We start from the raw sequence: 22,961 nt of genomic DNA, 5'->3' as shown, positions 1-22,961 counted from the left end.
ATCAACCTTAATGTTTGCCAAAATTTCCAGCACATCAACTTCATCAATCTTGATCTGTTCAAGCCTGATTCCCAGCTCCTTAAGGTTCTCGTTCACAACAAGGTCCCTTTCTTCCCCACTGACCTATCATAATCAACCCCCACCTGCATCCACCTATTGCTATTTCCAGGAGGAAAGCTTTTTGATCTGCTATATTTGTTACACTGATAATTTAACTTCGAATTGGTCTATTTAGGTAACTCTAGCCAGTTCCAATTTGTGCAAGTAAGGCCCCCAACTTTGTTTTTAATTTGAAACATCAATTTCCAGAACTACTCTTGCCACCAAACAGCAATTGGTCTTGCTAAGTCAGAGCACTGACAGCTTTTCCTGTACTAAAGCCAGACGTTAACTATGTCAGATATTAATCTCCATCAATTACTGAATCTGCTAATAACTGAAATCTTTCCAGCAACATTTGATAATACAAACAAAAAGTACTCAGTTGCATTTTAGGTGTGTTTTTTGAAAAATGGACCGACCTCTGGTCGAACTAAAGAGTACTGTGCACATTTCAGAAGATGATGCATGTCCCAAATATGATAGAATACTCTCCACTCGTGAGGATGGCTGGCATGATACCATCTATGATGGGGAGCAACCCCCACTTGATTGTCACTCCACTCAATGTGGTGCTGAAAACATACAGCCGGTCAGGCAGCATCCGAGGAGCAGGAGAGTCAACGTTTCGAGCATAAGCCCTTTATCAGGAATGTGGAGGGGGAAGGGGGCTGAGAGATAAATAGCGGGGGTGGGGATGGAGCTGGGGAGAAGGAAATTGGGAAGGTGATAAGAAGATGCAGGTGGGGGTTGATAGTGATACGTCAGTGGGGAGGTTGAGTGGATAGGTGGGAAGGAAAATGGACATTCGGATAGGTCAAGAAGGCGGAGCTGAGTTGGAGGATCTGGGATAAGATGGGGAGAGGGGAGACAAGGAAACTGGTGAAATTGACACTGATCCCGTGTAGATGAAGGGATCCAAGATAAGGTGTTCTTCCTCCAGACGTCAGGTGGCTTGGATTGTGTGATGGAATGGATCCAGGACTTACATGTCCTTGGGGGAATGGGAGAGGGAATTGAAGTGGTCAGCCACAGGGTAATGGGGTTGTTGGGTCTGTGTGTCCCACAGATGTTCCTTGAAACTCTCCGTGACTTGGCATCTTGTCTCTCCTTCGAGCAGCTTATTCACCAACTCACTCCATCGTCAGCTCTCTGTAACTACAGTCTGTTTCTACAGTAACTTGCCAAGACTTCTTTGCTAGTGCCTCTCAAATCCTTGAACTCAACAGCCTAGGAGAACAAGGGGAACATGGGAGCAACATTGCCTAGAAGTTCCCCTCTGAGTCACATGCTACTGACGATACACAGTCCCCTGCTTCTCATTGAGTAACTGGGGATGGGCAGTGACTGTTGGCTTGGCCATGTGAGACCCATATTACAAAACCATAAGATCATGACTCGATCATGTCTGATTTTTTCTCACCCCCATTCTCCTGCCTTCTCCCCATAACCATTGATCCTCTAACTAATCAAGAATCTATCTATCTCTGTCTTAAATACCCTCGGTGACTTTGCCTCCACAATCTTTTGCAACAGATTCATCACCACCTGGCTGAAGAATTTCCTCATCTCATTTCGAAATGTGTCGTCCCTTAACTCTGAGCCTGTGCCCTCATGGCCATGGTCATGCCTGCTAGCATTTTCTCCATGTCCATTCTATCTAGATCTCTCAGTCCTCTGTAAATTTCAATCAGTTGTCCCTCATCCTTCTAAACCCCAGCGTGTACAGACCCAGAGTCCTCAACTGCTCCTCCTTGGACACGCCCTTCATCGCTGGGATCATTTGCTGTAAACCTCCTCTGGACCCCTTCCACTGCCTATACATCCTTCCTTAGATAAGGGACCCAAAACTTGCCACAACATTCCAAATTTAAAAACACCTTTATCTCCAAATCTATTTCACTTTCCCATCGATCTTAATGTTGGAAGGCATTGAGGCCCAGGGATACCCATTTCCAAGAATATTATTTATTTTATTCCATCTTGAGACATGGCCATCAATGATTTGTTCCCCGTCCCTAATTGCCATTCAGATTAATAACGTGATAGATCATTTCAGAGCAGTGAAAAGCCAACCGCATTGCTGTGGATCTGGAGTCACATGTTGGTCAGACTGGGTAAGGATGGCAGATTTCCTTCCCTGAAGACACAAAGCTGGGTGGCAGGGTGAAATGCAAGGAGGATACAGGGTGGCTTGGACAGGCCTGGTGAGTGGAAGGATGCATGGTAGAAATAGTTTAATGTCGATAAATGTGTGATTATCAACTTTAGTGGCAAGAACAGGAAGGCAGATTACTATCTAAATGGAGTCAAGTTAGGTAAAGGGGCAGTACAACAAGATCTAGGTGTTCTTAAACATCAGTCAATGAAAGAAAGCATGCAGGTACAGCAGGCAGTGAAGAAAGCTAATGGCATGCTGGCCTTCATAACAAGAGGAATTGAGTATAGATGCAAAGAGGTGCTTCTGCAGCTGTACAGGGTCCTGGTGAGACCACACCTGGAATATTGTGTGCAGGTTTGGTCTCCAAGTTTGAGGAAGGACATTCTGGCTATTGAGGGTGTGCAGCGTAGGTTCCCGGAATGGATGGACTACCTTATGTTGAAAGATTGGAGCGACTGGGCTTGTGTAAGTTTGAGTTTAGAAGGATGAGTGGGTATCTAATTGAGAAGTATAAGATAATTAAAGGACTGGACACTCAGGAAGCAGGAAGCTTGTTTCTGCTGATGGATGAATCCAGAACCAGAGGACACAGTTTTAAAATAAGGGGTAGGCCATTTAGAACAGAGTTGAGGAGAAACTTATTCACCCAGAGAGTGGTGGGTGTATGGAATGCTCTGCCCCAGAAGGCAGTGGAGGCCAAGTCTCTGGTTACTTTCAAGAAAGAGATGGATAGAGCTCTTATAGATAATGGAATCAAGGGTTATGGAGATGAGGCAGGAACAGGATAGTGATTATGGATGATCAGCCATGATCATAATGAATGGTGGTGCTGGCTCGAAGGGCCGAATGGCCTACTCCTGCACCTATTGTCTGAAGGTTATTAGTGAACCAGATCAGTTTTTAAATAATAATTGATGAATCACTATTATTAAGGGCAGGGTCAGAATTCTTCCAGCCCCTGAATGATGCAGGTGATGACAAGTGAGTTGAGAAATTGTGGGAAAAAAAAAGCCAACTATGGGCCCATTAAGTGAGGAACTAGTTCTCCCTGTGAGCGATGTGAGTGATTGTATTCATCAGGCTCCTACAGGTTGAAGACAACTATAATCATTGCACCCTGCATGAGATGATAACACCATAGGAAATAAGAACAGGAGTAGGCCATTCAGCCCTTCAAGCCTGCACTATCATTCAACAGAATCCTGGCTGATCTGACACACCTCACATCCACTTTCCTGACATTTCCACACAGCCCTTGATCCTCCGACTAATCAAGAATTTCTCTCAATATACACAAGGGCTCTGCCTTCCACAGCTCTCTTTATTACAGAGTTCCAAAGATGCAAGCCCTCTGAGAGAAGAAATTCCTCCCCATCTCCATTCTAAATAATCCTGCAGTATTTACAATCTCTTGAAGTGTTAGTGTGACACTCCTTCTGGTGCATCCTCTGAATAGGATCCGCAGCATCAAAGTCCATGTGGAGACATTCTATAGCCCCCCCCCACCCCGCCACCGCCCCCATGTCTCACTGTATGGAGGGCAATGTTAAAGTGTCATTGTAGGAATTAGGTTTTATTGTCACACGTACTCAAGTACAGAGAGATAGGACGAGTAAAAAATGTACAAAGTTGCCATTCTTGGTGCTATCTTAGGTACAAGGTAACTAGGTACAAAATCCTTGGTACCAATAGGAAAATAAAGAAATGAGTTAAAAGTTCAACATTATAGTTCTTCTCGGTATAAACTATAAAAAAAGAAATGAAGTTCAAAATTACTGTCCTAGCTATGGGCCTGCAGTCACTCCATGAGGGCTTTTCCCACAAGGGCCCAATCTCTCTCTCCCTCACTGGACCCAATCTATCTCCCTCGCTGGGCTCAATCTCTCTCTTCCTCACTGGACCCAATCTCTCTCTCTCACTGGACCCAATCTCTCTCCCTCACTGGGCCCAATCTCTCTCTCTCTCTCTGGGCCTAATCTCTCTCTCCTTCGCTGGGCCCAATCTCTCTCCCCCTCACTGGGCCCAATCTCTCTCTCTCTCTCTCTCTGGGCCTAATCTCTCTCTCTCTCCCTCGTGGACCCAATCTCTTTACTTCACTGGGCCTAATCTCTCTCTCCTTCACTGGGCCCAATCTCTCTCTCCCTCACTGGGCCCAATCTCTCTCTCTCTCTCTGGGCCTAATCTGTCTCTCTCTCCCTCACTGGGCCCAATCTCCTTCCCTCACTGGGCATAATCTCTCTCCCTCACTGGCCCCAATCTCTCTCCCTCACTGGCCCCAATCTCTCTCCCTCACTGGCCCCAATCTCACTCCCTCACTGGGCCCAATCTCTCTCCCTCGCTGGGCCCAATCTCTTTCCCTCACTGGGCCTAATCTCTCTCCCTCACTGGCCCCAATCTCACTCCCTCACTGGCCCCAATCTCTCTCCCTCACTGGGCCTAATCTCTCTCCCTCACTGGCCCCAATCTCTCTCCCTCACTGGCCCCAATCTCTCTCCCTCACTGGGCCTAATCTCTCTCCCTCACTGGCCTCAATCTCTTTCCCTCACTGGCCCCAATCTCTCTCCCTCACTGGGCCCAATCTCTCTCCCTCACTGGGCCCAATCTCTCTCCCTCACTGGGCCCAATCTCTTTCCCTCACTGGGCCCAATCTCTTTCCCTCACTGGGCCCAATCTCTCTCCTTCTGTGAGCCTAATCTCTCACTCCTTCGCTGGGCCCAATCTCTCTCCCTCACAGGGCCCAATCTCTCTCCCTCGCTGGGTTCGATCATTCCACCCGCACCATCTGGGTTCACCAATCTTTTCACTGCTGACCACCATCCATGTGCTGACCACCATCCATGTGCACTAGCCGTCTCACTGCTGACTGCTATCCAGATTCACCAGCCGCTCGCCCCTACCCCCTTGCTACCCACCCCCACCCCCACCCACCGACTGGTGCTGCTCTGGGCCCCCAAATACTTCCGTGCTCCAGACCTTGAAGGAACCATGATGTCAGATTTCTGCCCGGGCATACCACGCCAACAGCTCACACCACTCAGAACCTGTCCTGTCTCTGATCTCCCTGACACCGGTTCGCTAGAACTGGGATCAACAGTACCCAGCAAGGTGTTACTATGGCGATTGCTGCAGTGCCGTGATGACACTGATAAACTGGGGCTGAACACAATGCCACGGACAGCAGCAACCTCCAGCCAACCAGCCTACAGCTGAGGAAGGGTCTCTCGTGGTGCTGTGGTAGTGTCCCTCCATTCAGGTCAGAAGGGGTTTGCTCAAATTCCTTGCGTGTCGTATCACATCTGGACAGGTTAATTAGAATTGCCTACACATGAAGAAGTCACAGCCAGAATAATGGGATTGTAGGTAATTGAAGTTTGTGCATTAGCAAGGAGCAGACTCTCAGCTTGGTTCTACTGAATCTCTCACAGAACCTATTAGATTTTCCATTAAATTTTAACCTGGGCTTTTGGATTCTCTACTGGACACCATATATCTGCTGGGTAACCTCAGTCTATTTTTAATTGATCTCTTTATCTGATGTATACACAATTCCAGGATCAGGCTTCATGAATTCAAGATAAGGCAAACTATTTCTTCTTTTTTTAATCAAGCATTTATTAGGCTGGAACTTGCTTTCCCAGCAAGCAGTGAGTGATTGGGGCGAACAGTATATCCAACTTTTAACTCAAACAACTGCAGAAAGGAGTGGGTTATATCGAGAGGGTAAGATGGAGGGGGCTGTTGTAAATCATGAGCACTGGCATTGACTGGATGGGCCAAATGGCTGTAATGTGCATAAAGAATTAAATAATTTTAACAAAGATTCTTTAGCAAAACAGTGCCTGTTCTGGGGAGTTGGCGGCAATAAGATGAGTAATTCTGAGGTGCAGGCCAATGTTCTAGGCATATGGGTTCAAATTCAAATTCCCATCACTCCCACAGCAGCTGCTGCGATTTTGGAACAAAGAGCAAAGAAAATTTACAGCCCGGGAACAGGCCCTTCGGCCCTTTAAGCCTGAGCCAATTCAAATGTACTGTCTAAACCTGTCGGTCAATTCCTAAGCATTTGTAACCCTTTGTTCCCCATCTACTCATGTGGGCGGCACGGTGGCACTGCTGCTTCACAGCGTCAGAGACCCGGGTTCAGTCCCCGCCTCAGGCGACTCTCTGTGTGGAGTTTGCACGTTCTCCCCGTGTCTGCGTGGGTTTCCTCCGGGTGCTCCGGTTTCCTCCCACAGTCCAAAGATGTGCAGGGTCAGGTGAATTGGCCATGCTAAATTGTCCGTAGTGTTAGGTAAGGGGTAAATGTAGGGGAATGGGTGGGCTGCGCTTCGGCGGGTCGGTGTGGACTTGTTGGGCCGAAGGGCCTGTTTCCACACTGTAAATCTAATCCAATCTGTCCAGGCAAATCAGAAATGAATCTACTGTGCCTGCCTCTACCATCTCTGCTGGCAATGTGTTCCAGATGCCCACCACCCTCTGTGTGAAGTACTTGCAGCGTGTATCCCCCTTAAACTTTCCACCTCTCATCTTGAAAGCATAACCTCTCATTATTGAATCCTTCACCCTGGGAAACAGCTTGTCTCTATCCACCCTGTCTATACCCTTCATGTTTTTTGTAAACCTCAATCAGGTCCCCCCTCAATCTCCTTTTTTCTAATGAAAATAAACCTGATCTACTCAACCTCTCTTCATAGCTAGTTTCTGAAAATCTATCAGGAGTTAAAAGCAAGTCTCAGAAATGGTGACCAGGAGTCATAGAGCTGTACAGCACAGGAACAGGCCATTCTGTTCAATTTGCCCACGCCCGATATCCCAAATTAATCTCGTCCCATTTACAGTCATAGAGTCATAGAGTTGTACAGTTAGAAACAGATGCTTTGGTCCAACTTGTCCATGCTGACCAGATATCCAAACCCAATCTAGTCCCACCTGCCAGCACCCGGCCCATTGTCCTCCAAACCCTTCCTATTCATATGCCCATCCAGATGCCTTTTAAATGTTGTAATTGTACCAGCCTCCAACACTTCACCTGGCAGTTCATTCCATGCATGTACCACCCTCTGTGTGAAAAAGGTGTCCCGTAGGTCCTTTTCAACTCTTTCCCCTTCCACTTTAAACCTCTGCCCTCTAGTTTTGGGCTCACCTATCCTTATTCACCCCACCCATCCCCCTCATGGTTTTGTAGACTTCTGTAAGGTCAGCCCTCAGCCTCCAATGCTCCAGTCATCAATTGTTACAAAGGCCCACCTGGTGCATGAGTGTCCTTTATAGGAAAGGGAATCTACCATCCTACCTGGTCTGGTCTGCATGGGACTAATCTTGCCATTTTTTCTCAACTGACTTGCTACTGTCCACATTATTTAGGGACAGGGAGGATTCTACCACCATGCTGAAGCCAATATTCATCACTTATTGCTTTAAAAAACCCAGTAGGTTCACTGATGCCCTTTAGGGAAGGAAATCTTCCATCCTTACTTGTTCCAGCTTGCATATGAATCCAGATGCACAGAAGTGTTGTTGATGCTTAACTGCTCTTCAGGAATGGACAACAAATGCTGACATTGCCAATGTAATCTGCGTGGTGTGAATTTTCAAAGAATAGAATATGCACTCTGGTCAGAGAAAGGTTTAAAAAATTTATACAAATGAAACAGACTCCTCCCTTGCTTCTAAAAGGATTCCTAGCTGTTAATTATTGTAAATAATTCATAATGATGCCTTACGAGAATCATTGAATAAGCAGCATTGATGGCAAAGATGGATTGCAAAGTATTCTGTTGGTTACACAGAGCAGGAGGACTGATTCAAACATATGAGTCTGCTGCTCTCATTAGGTAAGATGTTCTGTACTTTCGCTCTGACTATCTGGCTTAATTCCATAACCTGACCCTAACTGACAAATGTCAAGCCGTTCCGGTTTCGATATTTTTAATAGAACTGCAGCTTCAACATCTGTTTTCAGGAGATTAGAGTTGGCATCTAGATTTCCACTGTCTGTGAAAATGTTCTTCTTCATCTTTAATATGATGTGGGGTTCACCAGTTAAGTCAACATTTATTGCCGATTCCTAATTGTCCTCAGAGTTTCTAATGGTGAATCGCTTTTGTCACAAAGCTAGTCCCCTTTTTTTTCTAAAAGCTGTTCCTTCGCTCAAAGAGACTCTGTCCATGGTTTTGCTCAGAGGGGCAATAAACAGGGCCGGGGTCTGATCATGCTGGTTTGGTACAGAGCTGAAAAGGATTTTGAGTGGCCTTTTGTTTATATGTAAACAGATGAGACTTCAGGCCAAAGCGGTCATGTTTTAGAAGTGACCTGTATAATGTAAGGGGAGTGATCAGCTCTCTAGCTGAGCTGGGCAGTTTTAGTTCAGTCTTGAACTGGGAAGTTCAACAATGAGCTGTGTGGAAACTCTCTCTCTCTCTCTTCTGCCCTTCAACTTCAACCTGCAAGCATGTGTTCCATTTATGCTGAGTTTTAAAGGGAGTTTGCTTATCAGGACTATTGTGTATATTCAGAACAGCATAATGAAGTATAGTTGGATAAGCCAAGTTCTGTAGGGGTTCTTTATTCTGTTCTTTGTGTTTCATTGTGTAATTTTGTGAGTAATGTTTTGTCTGTTTTAAAACCTGGTAGTCAACCTCACTAACTCACGAACGGGTAATTTTCACTGTACACTTACCGAAACAAATTACAAAGTTATGGTCTGAGGCTGCCTGCTTAAGAATGTTTTGAACACTTTCCTGAACGGTCCCAATCCATACATCAGTCATGAGCAGGTTGGGTAGAGTGGGTAGAAAGCTGCTCCCGCTCATAAAAGAAAAATGAACAAGAGGGGATAGATTCAACGTAGGGGTGATAGAGTCACAGAGATTTACCGCACAGAAACTGACCCTTTGGTCCAACCCGTCCATGCTGACCAGGTATCCTAAATTAATCTAGTCCCATTTGCCAGCACTTGGGCCATATCCCTCTAAACCCTTCCTGTTCATATACCCATCCAGATGCCTTTTAAATGTTGTAATTGTACCAGCCTCCACCACTTCCTCTGGAAGTTCATACCACCCTCTGCATGAAAAAGTTATCCCCTCAGGTCCCTTTTAAATCTTTCCCCTGTCACCTTCAACCTATGCCCCTCTAGTTCTGGACTCCTCCACCCCAGGGAAAAGACCTTGTCTATTTACCCTATCCATGCCCCTCATGATTTTATAAACCTCTATGAGGTCATCCCTCAGTTTCTGACGCTCCAGGGAAAATAACCCCAGCCTATTCAGCCTTTTCCTACAGCTCAACCCTGGCAACATCCTTGCAAATCTTTTCTGAACCCTTTCAAGTTTCACAACATCCTTCCTATAGCAGGGAGACTGGAATTGAACACAATATTCCAAAAGTGGCCTAACCGGTGTCCTGTACAGCTGCAACATGATCTCCCAACTCCGATAGTCAATGCACTGGCCAATAAAGGCAAACCCCTGCTTCACTATCCTATCAACCTATGACTCTACTTCCAAGGAACTATGAACGTGCACTCCAAGGTCCCTTTGTTCAACAACATTCCCCAAGACAGATGATGTGAGAGAAAACATTTTCACACAGCAAGTATTTAGGGCATGGAGTGCATTGTCTGGAAATGTGTGGAGGCATGTTCAATTAAAGCATCAAAGAGGGGAGATTATTTGGATAGAAGTGGAATGCGAGGAGATGCTAAGAAGACAGTCGGTTGACATTGGCTGATAAAATGTTGCTGAAAGATGGGCCAAATGGCCTCCTTTTGCGCCAATAGCCCTGTGCTTTGGTAGAGTGGTGAAGGAACACCCACACTGCTGTTTCAGGATTATTACCCAGCAACAATGAATGAATGATGATATGGATGTTGTACAGTTTGGATGGAACTTGTGGATAATGGTACTCCCATGAACTTGCCTTGAGAGGTAGCAGAGGTTGCGTGTTTGGAGTGTGCTACTGAAGGAGCATTGGTGAGTTATTGCAGTGCATCTTTTAGATTGTGCACACTGTTTATTGGTGTTGGAGGGACTGAATAATTGTGGTGGTGAATGGGGTTTCTATTTCAGATTATGCACATATATCTAATCAGACAGACATAACAAAAGAAGAAAAGAAAGCATTGATAATTTTATCACTAATATACAAGAGTAAATGACAAATGTCCGTAAAATGGTTTGCTGACAGTTTCTAATATAAAATTTTCATTGAGTTTCCATCAGTAATATTGCTTTGCTTCACTAACTTGACGTTTAACTGGAAAATAAAATAAAGCTCAATATCTGAGAGGGAGATAGTCATCTACATGTTCCATAATTCTAGATTCTCTGAGGTTTTGAAGTCCTTGCCATGAAACTTTGGCGTACTCATTATATAATTTTCAGATGGAGTAAATTCTCCTTTATTTTATCTTGCCTTTCCTTTGTAAAGTCAGATGCAGCTCCTTCTCACTCTAACTACTTACCAAGATGAATTAAGAATTTTTTTCTTCTGCGTTTTGGTTTTATTTCATGTGTTTACTTAACTATTTCATAGAATCCCTACCTGTGTAAGCAGGCCATTCAGCCCATTGAGTCCACACCAACCCTCCGGAGAACATCCCGACCAGATCCACCCCATAACACTGCATTGCCAATGGCTAACACGCCGCACCTGCACCCTATTTGAAATTTAGCATGACCAATCCACCGAACCTTCACATGTTTGGACTGTGGGAGGAAACCAGAGCACCCGGAGAAAGCCCACGCAGACACGGGGAGAATGGACAAACTCCACATGGATAGTTTCCCGAGGCTGGAATTGAACCTGGGTCCCTGGTGCTGTGAGGCAGAAGTGCTATCCACTGAGCTACGCCAAAGATATTTGCCACCTAGACGTTCTGCGATTTCAGGGAGGAGAAAGTGAGGACTGCAAATGCTGGAGATCAGAGTCAAAAAGTGTGGCGCTGGAAAAGCACAGCAGGTCAGTCAGCATTCAAGGAGCAGGAGAGTCGATGTTTCGGGCAAAAGCCCTTCATTTTTTCGCAGCTCTTCTGCTGTTTCAGAATGGAGTGATTGAGGCATCATGATGGTTCAACTGTACCTTTCCTTCGAGGAACCCTTGTGTCCTTGACTGTGTTTACAATTCATGCAGTGATTGGCAATAGACTTCAACTGTCTTGTGGCTGATTCCGATTGGGGGATGGGAAGAACTGGAGGAAGAGGTGGTTGGGGGGGTGAAGAGGAGGAAAAAGAAGGGGAAGTGAAGAGGCAGATAGATGAAATATTGGGGGACAACGAGAATAAAGATGAGGGACATCAAAAATGAGGAGGGGTAGATAGGGGGAAGAGAAATGGAGAAACAAGAGGAGGGAAAGAGGAGGAAGGGAAGGGAGAAAGAAAGAGGTGACGAGAAATAAGGAGAGTGAGATAGCAGTAGAAAGATGGGGTGAAGGGAAGTAAAAGAGAGGAGCAAGATTGAAAGCACGCAGGAAGACAAGAAGCTGGATGAAGGAATAAGGGGCAATGAAGGCAGGAGTAAGAGAGGCAGAAAAATACAGGACAAGATAAGAGGGGAGGAAGGGGAGAACGATGCAGGAGGGATGGGGAGGTGGAGGAAGGGCAGAGCAGGAGAAAGGATTGGGGAGGAGAAGGACAGTCTCAGTTCAAGGTGATGGCTCACTATCTTCTCAAGGCCAATGCAGGACGAGGAATAAATGCAAGCCTAAGCAGCACCCATATCCCATGAAGGGATAAGCCAAAAGGAGGGAAGGTGCAGGAGGTGAGGAAGGGGGAGGGGAGAAGGGAAGGGGAGGGGCCCAATTGGCAGGAGTGGGAGTGGGAAGTGAATTTTCCATCCTCCTGGGTGTCTGAATCAACACGAGACACATGCAGCATACATGTACATTCTCCTCTGGAAAGATTACCAGTGAGTTGTTTAAAGGTCCCCAAATTCATTGCTGATGGCAGTGGTAATGATAAATTAAAACACACAACAGCATCAGTGTCGGCTGAGTTTTGCTGAGCCTGAACAGCATCTCCGTCGGGAAATATTTGCCTTTTTGTGTGTTTCTAAGAAGCGCAAAACAGAAAGCAGTTTTTTCCAGAACTCCAATGTGACCACTGGGTGGGGTAAAAGTGCTGGAATATCTCAGAACCAATAATAGTGAAAAGAAACCCTTCTGCTCCTGCTTATCCTGCGTAACATACTGAACTAAATTGATAGGATTAGCTGGATGTAATCTGCTGGAGGAAAGGCTGATATTGAGGACACAGTGGGGTCAATTAAATTAGGATTTCCTACAGTGCAAGGGAAATGGATATGCACTCATTACATAGGATTATGTGTGGGATGTTGTCCAGGAAGAAGGCCATTCAGCCCAACTAGATCATGCAAGCATTGATGCCTCACGTGAGCTTTCGTACCCCATCTGAATCTACCAATGAATCTACCCCTCCATCCCTAACTTACTCAATTGCTTATCTCTTTAAACCCATCTATACTTCTTGCTTTAATCGCTCCCTGTGCGCGAGTTTCAAATTCTCAGCACTGTGTAGACGAGGAGGTTTCTTCTGAATTACCTGTAGGAGCTTTGTTTAGATGGCTCACAGCTATGCTTATCCAAGGAAACAGTCCATCCCTGTGAAATCTTTTACAATTTCAGCCAGACGGTGGTGAATCTGTGGAACGCATTGCCGCAGAAGGGTGTGGAGGTCAAGTCTTTGATTGTCTTGAAGACAGAGATAGGTAGGTTCTCGTTTGGTACGAGGATCAAAGGTTACAGGGAGAAGGCAGGAGAATGGGGTTGAGAAGGATATCAGCCATGATCGGATGGTGGCGCAGACTCGATAGGCTGAGTGGCCTAATTCTTCTCCGCTATCTTGTGGCCTTAACAACCTCTATCAGGTCCAAATTCAGCCTCCTTTTCTCGATTGAAAAGACAGTCAGCCTTTCCTGACACATACATCTGACTTTTCTTCAATTGTCCTTCATATTTCCTTTGCACCAACATAGCAAAGGAATCATTGGAAAGGAGAGGACAGATGATCTAGCAAAGGGATAAAAGAAAAGCAAGAACTGCAGACGCTGGAATTCTGAATTCCAGAAATTGCTGGAGAAACTCAGTGGGTCCTACAGCAGTGGTGGAGAGAAAGCAGAGACAATGCTTCAGGTCCTTCATCAGAGAGTTACTGTGATTGGAATTCACTGCCTGTCACAGCTGCAGAGGATTTGCAGGAGCATGGGGACAGAACAGGGGAGTGGCATTGAGTGTGGTGGCATTGAGTGGAGTGACATTGAGTGGAGTGACATTGAGTGGAGTGGCACTGAGTGGAGTGGCATTGAGTGGAGTGACATTGAGTGGAGTGACATTGAGTGGAGTGACATTCTGTAGTGTAATCCTTCAATCAGCCAGGCCAGACATGATGGGCTGATCAGCCTCCTTCCGTGTTGGATCATTTTGTCACAACCACAATCATCCGATTGGTCAGCAAATGATTCAAGTCGCACTGAGAAAATGAGTATCCAACAAATATAGTCAGGCTAAAGCCTCTGCTTGTCTTTTGTGCTAGTATAGAAATGCAATGACTAAAATATGGAGTTCTGTGCATTTTTGAGACATTTTCAACATTACATTTAATCTCCAAAGGACGCTTTTTCTCACTTAATAAAGTAACTGGGTTTGCAGACTTTATTTTTCACAGCTGGAAATAGACTAGTGCAAACTAATGACCGTTTATTCACTATTCACACTATTTCTAGGGTCACTATTCAGGTGAACCCCACTAGAATCTTCTCTCCTCAGAAGTTCTGTGTGACCTGACAGGGGTGGCTCAGTAGTTTGCACTGATGTCTCGCAGCGTCGGGGACCTGGGTTCCATTCCAGATTCGGGTGACTGTCTGTGTGGAATTTGTACATTCTCCCCGTGTCTGCGTGGGTTTCCTCTGGGTGCTCCAGTTTTCTCCCACAATCCAAAGATGTGCAAGTCAGGTGATTGGCCATGTTAAATTGCCCATAGTGTTCGGGGGTGTGTAAGTTAGGTGCATTAGTCAGGGGTAAATGTCGAGTACTAGGAGAATGGGTCTGGGTGGGATACTCTTCGGAGGGTCAGTGTGGACTTGTTGGGCTGAAGGGCCTGTTTCCACACTGTCAGAATTTGCTGAACTGATGATAAACTCCAACTATTGGCATGTTAGCCATTAATCTCATGCACTTCAAGAAGCATCATCTGTGAACAAGGGAGACAACGCAATAAAATATAGGATGGGGACTGGAAGAAGGTGATGGGGAAATGGGGCACAATTATTTTCTTTGATCAGGGAGTCCATATATAGGGGTATAGGGACATCACTTTAAAATCAGAGCAATGACACTCAATGTTGATTTCCAGAAACACATTTTCATACAGAAGGTAGAGGAAATCTGGAAGTCTGTCCCTCTAGAACTGAGAAAGTTCTCAATCGTGACATCAACAGATCTTTGTCAGACAAGGGTCGTGGGAGTGAGGTGGATTAGAGGATTTGAGATGCAGATCTGTCACAATCGGACTGAAGAACTGAAAGAGGTTGAATGGCTGATCCTTGTCATTGTGAAAGTAAAATAGTGCTGATGTTGGAAATCTGAAACAAATACTGAGAATGCTGGGGAATCTCAGCAGGTCAGAGAGAAAACCAAAGCTGATGCTTTGGATCTGATTTGTTAGAGTTGTCCTGAAGAAGTCATACCAGACTTGAAAAGTTAACTTCACTTCTCTCTTCACAGAACCTGCTGAGTTTCTCCATATTTGTTATAGTTCTGACATCCACAAAAGCACGTCTTTCAGAATACAGAAAAGTAGCTACAGTCCTGGAGGTCTACTCTCACATTAAAGTGAGACAGCTGGGGATTTAACCTGAGGGTCACTATGCCTCAGGCGAGGGGAGAGAGGTTGAGAAGAAGGGACCTCAGTTGGTGTGGGAATTGAATCCATGCTGTTAATGGCACTCTACATCATAAAGCAGTCATCCAGCCAACTGAGCTAACTGACTCCCCAAGAGTAAGCATGCACAAGGTAGAAGGTAAAAGCTGTCACCGGTGCAGCATCTAAGAATTGCTGACACCTTGTGGCAGAATCCCGCCACATCTGTGCTGAAGATAGCTATCATTAATAACAGGAGCATTATCAGCCTCCAGGCCATTCTGAGATGAGGGAGGAAGTTTATTTTGGGACATAGGCATCATTTGCTGGTCAGCATTTATTGCCCATCCCCAGCTGCCCTTGAACTAAGTGGCTTGCTCAGTCATCACAGAGGGCAGTTGACCACATTGCTATGGGTCTGGAATCACATGTAGGTCAGACCAGATGAGGATGGCAGATTTCCTTCCCATTACTGAGCTAAATGGGTTTTCCCAATTATGGTTTCATGGTCATCAGTAGATTCATAATTCCAGGTCTCCCTCTTCTCCTATTGAATTCAAATTCTACCATCAACCATCAGCAGGATTCAAACCTCGGTTGCTCGAACATTAGCTGAGCTTCTGGATTATTGGTCTCGTGATAATGCCACTAGGCCATCACTTAGTGCTGCTTTATATATTAGCTTCTCCTCCCTCACAGACACAGACTTTCTGAAGCTGGTTTGATCAGCAAATTGAGCATGTTGGAGCATCAAATATTGTTGTCCCTTTGGGAAAGCCAGCTTCCTTGCTCCCCAAACTCAGGCTTCAAAAAAAAAACACGTGCCGTGAGGCAGGAGAACCGAATTCTGGGGTAAGTCAACCCAACAAAGATGTTATATCTACACAAGAAATAATTAATAGACCACTGCATAACTTGGTAAATATGGAGAGGCAATTCAAGCAAAAGACCAAGCTCCGACTTAATTGTCCCATGTGTAAAAGGAAGTACCCACATTTATTGAGCATGTTTCATGAACTCCAAAGTTCTTTTGTAATCAATGAAACCCTTCTAAAATACAGGGCTGGGGTTTCATCCTGAGGAGGGAAACCAGGGTCACCCCTCTTTCAGCTGCAGAAACACACCTCCAGTAGCAAATAGACTGAAGTTCAAATTTTCCCATGGAATGATCCTTGATAGATTTCCCAGCCAATTTGAAGCATGGGGACAGGAATGGAGGTGTGTCAGATGAAGGGTTTGACTCATTTGGACACTCACCATTAGCCTTCACTGACTCTGGCCATGGTCCTAAGGGTGAATGTTTGTGGAAAAGCCGCTCCCAACACAACTGCCAAGTCAGAATTGACAGGGGAACCAGATATCTGACACCCAGGTCAGGAAGACACTTCTCTTCATTGATGTCGATCTAATGCTGGAGATTAAGGGAGTGGAGATTAGCTTGCTTTTGGAAGAGTGGCAGGAGGAGGCCAGCTCAATATCATCTCTCTCTCTCTCTCTGCCTCCATTTTGTCCTCCTCTTCTCCAAGCCCATGTTCCCATTCCGATGAGATGTCTCCCTCCAGGATCACATCCTCTTCACGTTTACAACCTCTGGAGAAATTATGGAGAGTGCAGTAGAGTGCCACAATGCCTCCTACCTTTGCAGGATGGGATTTGAGAACATCATCTGATCAGTCCAGCTGTCTTCTGTTCCCCATCAGTTGATTATCTGATAGGCTGTTCTTCAGTGAGCCAAATCTCACCTTGAGTCAAGAAAAGATTTCAGACAAATCGTTCACTGGGGTAGCGGTTTTATGGAATGTGACAAAATACCAAGACTGCTCACAGCCTATCAAAACATCTTGATGTTAAAACGACCAATTTCCAGTGGTTTGTTGTTGCACAGCAGCAAGAACAGGAGAACCCATTAAAGCACATCAGCAATGTGGATGTAGCACTTGTGAATTTGAATACGCACAGGGGCAAAACCACAAAGTAGAGAGGTTTGAAAAGGGTTTGGGTGAAAATAACAAGATGTCAGAAGATAAGATTTGTTGGGTATACTTGTCTGTATGGTTAATGAAGCAAAGTTAAAGCCTTTGGTAATTTTCAACATAAAAGCTCATCAAATATCAAGCTCTCTGATTTTAGCGGTGAGGGAATATCTTAAGACTAGCAATTCATTCAGTAGTTCAAACTCTATATTTACAATCGAGTGTAGTGTCAGTAAAGTGAACAAACAAAATGATAAGTCACTGGGCAATATGGACTGAAGGAAGTTCTGCAGAGAGATTATGACCTAAGTTGTTAACTCTGTTTGTCTCGCCACAGATGCTGTCTAACCTGTTGTTTATTTTCATCATTTTCTGATTTTATTCATGGGATGAAAGGTTTCTTTGGTCAGGCAAGCCATGGAACGATAGGACTCCGCACAGCTGAATGCCAAAATTCCTCCCATCACAGTATTTCAGCCATTGCTCTTACATACTGAAGCAGAGATGCAAATGCGCAGTACCTTAATAAATTACATCCGTCATCTCAAAGAACCCTGTGCTGTCCTGAATTTGTCTTTTCAAACTACCAACCCATGTTGATACACCAGCTGTCACAACATCATTATGGAGCACATCAAACTGTGCATGCTTCAAGAACTCTCTTTCAAGATGTACGTGAGGTCAAAGGATGTGGTCACTATTGGCAACTGCACCTTTGTCCTTCATTGAATGATCGTTGGACAGATGTAGAGATTTTCACTTCACAGCCGCTAAAGAGCACTGCTGTCTGTCCCAGAGAAATAAAGCTGAGCCATCCCAAGATTATGGCCTGCAATATAACACATACAAACTCTTTATGCACTTGATTCACATTTATTCTGTCACACAGACAGAGAGGTAGTCTTTACATTTTTGTTTTAGAGTATCAGAGAGTTGTAACAGTACTTAAGGAGAGCATTTGACTTAATGGGTCTACATTAGCTCTCCTGTCACTTTAGTGTCACTTTCTCCCTGTAACCCTGAACATTCTTCCTTTTCGGATAATCATCAATTGACTGCTTGCATTTAACTTGCCTCCACCACACTCTCAGGCAGTGCATTCTTGATCATACCCACTCACTGTTTCTCCTCATGTCATTATTGCTTCTTTCCACAATTACCTTTAATCTTAATCTAATTACCTTAATTGCCTTAAATTTTAAATGTATTAATTGCTTTCACCATTTGCTATTCATTAAAACAATCATGCATAACCTTGAGTGTGCCTTGCAATCCTTATGGTGTTAAAAGTGCTAGATAAATGCATCTTGGTGTTGTTCTTTAACAAGCATCTGTTTTGGTTTCACAGAAGTTACAGCAACCTATTGAAAAACAAGTGATATTTCATAGAAATCTAGTTCTCAAAAGCTAGTGTTTCAAATTGAGAAGGGAGAACGCCGCACTCCATTCAAATGAAGGTGATTAAAGAGAATAACTCAAAGATAACACATTTAGATTCTTTCAATGAACACAGGAACTTGAGACCAGCAGTCAACTACTGTTAATGTAAAACTATAGACTATAGAAACAGGAGTGCCCATTCAGCCCCTCGAGCCTGCTCCGTCATTAAATAAGATCATGGATGATCCAATATTCCTTATATCCACTTTCCTACCCTTTCCCCTTTATTCCCTAACCAGTCAAGAATCTATCTATCTCAGCCATAAAGATACATACAGGGTGTATGGAATGACTTGCCAGAGGAAGTGGTGGAGGCTGGTACAATTACAACTTTTAAAAGGCATGGGTATATGAACAGGAAGGGTTTAGAGGGTTTGGGGCCAAGTGCTGGCAAATGGGACTAGAGTAATTTAGAATATCTGGTTGGCATGGACAAGTTGGACCAAAAAGTCTATTTCCACGCGGCATTCTCTCTATCTCTTTTTCTCGGATGGTGATGGAGAGCACAAGGGGACGTAGCATTGAACTGAGAGGTGATAGATATGGGACAGATGTCAGGGATAGGTTCTTTACTCAGAGAGTAGTGGGAGCGTGGAATGCACTGCCTGCAACAATGGTAAACTTGCCAACTTTAAGGGCATTTAAACAGTCATTGGATAAATATGGAAGAAAAAGAAATAGTGTAAAATAGATAGGCTTCAGATTGGTTTCACAGGTCAGCACAACGTTGAGGGCCGAAGGGCCTGTACTGCGCTGTAATGTTCTATGTTCTATGTCTCGATGATTCTGCCTCCACAGCTCTCTGTGGCAAGGAGTTCTGAAGACTCACAGCTCTCTGAGAGAAAAAAATTCCTCCTCATCCCACTCTTAAATTAAACTAAAATAATAGCCTCTCTTATTCTGAGGCTAAGACGTCTGGTCCTGGACACCATTACTGTAAAAATCTAAAGACCCTTCCTTCTAATTGGCTTGGAACAGTTTGGGTAGGGAACTGTCACTCTGAATGCAATGTGCCATGTGAGCACATTGTATCCTCTGCCCGCTTGTGCATGAATTGAGTCACGAATTCTGGTACTGGGCTCATCTATTCTCAGTGGGCAATTCAATCAGGAGAAAGTGAGGACTGCAGATGCTGGAGAGCAGAGCTGAAAATGTGTTGCTGGAAAAGCGCAGCAGGTCAGGCAGCATCCAAGGAGCAGGAGAATCAATGTTTCGGGCATGAGCCCTTCTTCTGGAATCTGAAGAAGGGCTCATGCCCGAAACGTCGATTTTCCTGCTCCTTGGACACTGCCTGACCTGCTGCGCTTTTCCAGCAATACATTTTCAGGTCAATTCAATCGGAATTGCACTGGGTATGGATGGGGTCTGGGGGATGCCCTCCAAATGTTTCCTAGCTGGTCACTTGGTCGACAGTGGACAATCAAACACTTTGTGTTTAGCCTTTGCCACTTTCTTTTTTTTGGTGAAAGTCGTAACATTTCCAACAATGTTCAAGACATTCAACATAATCCAGGACAAAAAGTTACCCATTTGACTGGATCCCCATATGTGACCCAAAACATTCACCCCATTCATCCCCCAACTCAGTGTATCCCATCTAGAGGATTCATTGCTAAACCTATGACCCCCTTCATCCAGCAGGATGAGGGCAGCAGAATACATGGGATAACCACCACCTGGAAGTTGCCCTTGACACCCCCACTCACCATCCTGACTTGGAAATATACTGCTGTCCCTTCACTGTCACTGGGTCAAACCTCTCAAAGCTCCCTCCCTAGTGACATAGTGGGCCTGCCTATACCTCAAGGACTGAAGCAGTTCAAGAGGGCTGCTTGAATCCGCCTTCTTAAAGGCAGTTTGATTTAGGGTCACTGGACCCAAAAGGTTAACTCTGTTTTCTCCCCACAGATGCTGCCAGACCAGCTGAGTTTCTCCTGCAACTTCTGTGTTTGTTTCTCAAGGCCAATTGGCAGTAATTGCTGGCATTGGTGCACACATCCCAAGATTAAATAGGAATCTGTAAACAAGCTAAAATGCTGACCAAGCTCAGTGATCATATTACTACTCCGCCTTGTAATGTTCTCCTGAAGACATTCCTGAATGCATATGTCTCCATTTCAAATGTCTTGATGAGAAATAGCCCTGAAGTTGTTCCCATTCAATAATGCAAGAAGGACATTTAGAAACTCAAGCCTCTCAGGCTGGGCTGTGATAACTCTGTGCCAATGGATGAGTAACTTTTCCACACTCGTACTGGCTCAGTCTGCGCAGTCCAGCACACATTTTAATCTCAAATACTGGCAATCACAGTGGGTCAGGAAACATCCCTGGAGAGAGAGCAAGCTAACGTTTCGAGTCAAGACAACTCTTCAGCAGAGCTCACAAACTCAGACGTACACACAAACAGACTCACACATGCACAAACACGCACAGATTTACACATACACACAAATGTACAGACTCACACATTCACACAAACACACACAGACTCACACATTCACACAAACACACAGACTCACACATTCACACAAACACACACAGACTCACTCACACATTCACACAAACACACACATACTCACACATTCACACAAACACACACAGACTCACACATTCACACAAACACACACATACTCCCACATTCACGCAAACACACACAGACTCACACATTCAAACAAACACACACATACTCACACATACACACAAACACACACAGACTCACTCACACATTCACACAAACACACACATACTCACACATTCATACAAACACACAGACTCACACATTCACACAAACACACACAGACTCACTCACACATTCACACAAACACACACATATTCACACATTCATACAAACACACACTCATACATTCACACAAACATACACAGACTCACACATTCACACAAACACATGCAGACTCACACATTCACACAAACACACAGACTCACATATTCACACAAACACACGCAGACTCACTCACACATTCACGCAAATACACACCTACTCACACATTCACACAAACACACACAGACTCACACATTCACACAAACACACAGACTCACACATTCACACAAACATACACAGATTCACACATTCACACAAACATACACAGACTCACACATTCACACAAACATACACAGATTCACACATTCACACAAACATACACAGACTCACACATTCACACAAACACACACAGACTCACTCACACATTCACACAAACACACACATACTCACACATTCACACAAACACACACAGACTCACACATTCACACAAACACACACAGACTCACACATTCACACAAACACACACATACTCCCACATTCACGCAAACACACACAGACTCACACATTCACACAAACACACACATACTCACACATTCACACAAACACACACAGACTCACTCACACATTCACACAAACACACACATACTCACACATTCACACAAACACACACAGACTCACACATTCACACAAACATACACAGATTCACACATTCACACAAACACACGCAGACTCACTCACACATTCACGCAAACACACACCTACTCACACATTCACACAAACACACACAGACTCAGACATTCACACAAACACACAGACTCACACATTCACACAAACATACACAGATTCACACATTCACACAAACATACACAGACTCACACATTCACACAAACATACACAGACTCACACATTCACACAAACATACACAGATTCACACATTCACACAAGCATACACAGACTCACACATTCACACAAACACATACAGACTCACACATTCACACAAACATACACAGATTCACACATTCACACAAACACATACAGACTCACACATTCACACAAACATACACAGATTCACACATTCACACAAACACACACAGACTCACAAATTCAGACAAACACACACAGACTCACACATTCACACAAACACGCACAGACTCACACATTCATACAAACACACAGACTCACATATTCACACAAACATACACAGACTCACACATTCACACAAACACACACAGACTCACACATTCAGACAAACATACACAGACTCACACATTCACACAAACACACAGACTCACACATTCACACAAACATACACAGATTCACACATTCACACAAACACATACAGACTTACACATTCACACAAACATATAGACTCACACATTCACACAAACATACACAGACTCACTCACACATTCACACAAACATACAGACTCACACATTCACACAAACACACGCAGACTCACACATTCACACAAACATATAGACTCACACATTCACACAAACATACACAGACTCACTCACACATTCACACAAACATATAGACTCACACATTCACACAAACATACACAGACTCACTCACACATTCACACAAACATACAGACTCACACATTCACACAAACACACGCAGACTCACACAT

This window comes from Chiloscyllium punctatum, chromosome 5, assembly GCF_047496795.1.
Source record: "Chiloscyllium punctatum isolate Juve2018m chromosome 5, sChiPun1.3, whole genome shotgun sequence".
NCBI lineage: Eukaryota > Metazoa > Chordata > Chondrichthyes > Orectolobiformes > Hemiscylliidae > Chiloscyllium > Chiloscyllium punctatum.
Note: the sequence above shows the minus strand (reverse complement) of the source record.